The sequence below is a fragment of the Austrofundulus limnaeus genome, unplaced genomic scaffold, assembly GCF_001266775.1.
Source record: "Austrofundulus limnaeus strain Quisiro unplaced genomic scaffold, Austrofundulus_limnaeus-1.0 Scaffold400, whole genome shotgun sequence".
In the NCBI taxonomy this organism is placed as follows: Eukaryota; Metazoa; Chordata; class Actinopteri; order Cyprinodontiformes; family Rivulidae; genus Austrofundulus; species Austrofundulus limnaeus.
Window position 1 is genome coordinate 84,838 of NW_013952802.1, and position 1,632 is coordinate 86,469.

The following is a 1,632-nucleotide window of genomic DNA, read 5'->3' on the forward strand; positions in this document are numbered from 1 at the left end:
CATTCACCCATTCACACACTGATGATGGCAAACTACACTGTAGCCACAGCTGCCCTGGGGCTCACTGACAGAGGTGGGGCTGCCATACATCGGCGCCACCGGGCCCTCTGACCACCATCAGTAGGCAAGGTGGGTGAAGTGTCTTGCCCAAGGACACAACGACTGAGACGGCTGGACAGGGGATCGAACCAGCGACCTTCTGGTTCCAAGACGACTCACCTAACCACTCCGCCACAGCCGCCCTGAATGCCTGTGATTCAGCCATAGGTCAGAAGGGGGCGAACACGGGCATTGAAGACCATGTATAAATGGATGTACTTCCTGGTTTTTGGGGGAGTGTGGTTTCCTTGTCAGCCCAGTGGCAATAAAACCTCACTCGGTTCCAGAATTCTGGTGTTGTATGATTTTATTCCTTCTACAAATCATTTTATTTAACAGTGGTGGTATTCATGTTGACTTCAGTCTTTGAATACATATTTTCTTACATGCTTATACAGTTTATACATCACAATGCATCGTTTCTGTTTTTAAATCTACTTTAAATTCAACTCTCATCTTTTGAAGTTTACCTAATTTACATCTCACAAGATGTCACACCAAATGACCAAAATGGCTAAAATGCTATCCGTTCTCAGTATAAGATGATCCTAGCGTAAAACTCTGGCTTGAAAGTCTGCAGATTTAAAGTGATGCTTGGTCTTAATTCGTAACAAGAAGCAGCTCGGTTGATGTAGTTGCCCAATAAGGAATCTGACTCCAAATAAGACTTGAGCAACTGTCCGACACAGGAGATTAATGTCTGGAATCCAAACTAGCATTGATTAAATCAAGCTTCACAGGGCCCGTTTGAACCTTATAAATTACTGAGTGGAAACAAAATCTATGCAGTCAAAATGGCTTCAGTTGTTTGTTGGCACACCTGTTGCAAAAGTAACTGTACATCCGGCTGCAGCTACAAGTGACCTATCATCTTGCTAATTTAATAGGCTTTTATACTTCGACTCAACTGTGGCAATTTTATTGATTGTAAAACAACAGAGCACTAATTGTCTCTTCAATTCATTGTGTGTTCAAGTCTTGAGAGAATCATATCCTTATCAGCACTCAGCCAGGCACCAGGAATTGGTGCTTGAGTCACACACAGAAGCTGCACGCTAATGGAGGTACAGTTTTTACCCAGATAAGCCGCATATGAAAGAACAGACAGGCATGAATGTACTTATGAGCACATACAGAATGTTGATTACCTGAGAGAGGCAAAGGCAGACAATAATGATTTTGACAGTGTGTATATGTCTGTCTTTCTGCCTAGGAGCAAAAATACCTCAAGAATTAGTGGATGAATTTTTATTAACATTTCAGAAAGGAATCATTTGCTGTACATCTATAACTGACTGTTTTTACAGTCAACCCAATTCTAGATGACTAACTTTTGTTGTGGTAGCGTTATTAAATTGTGCAAGGTCACAGAATATCATTTTAATAAAAATTTCAGAAAATCTGTATTAATTAATTGTAAAAAAAAAGACTGTCACCAGTTCATACAGCGGGTAAAATAAGTATTGAACACGTCACCATTTTTCTCAGTAAATATATTACTAGAGGTGCTAATGACATGAAATTTTCACCAGA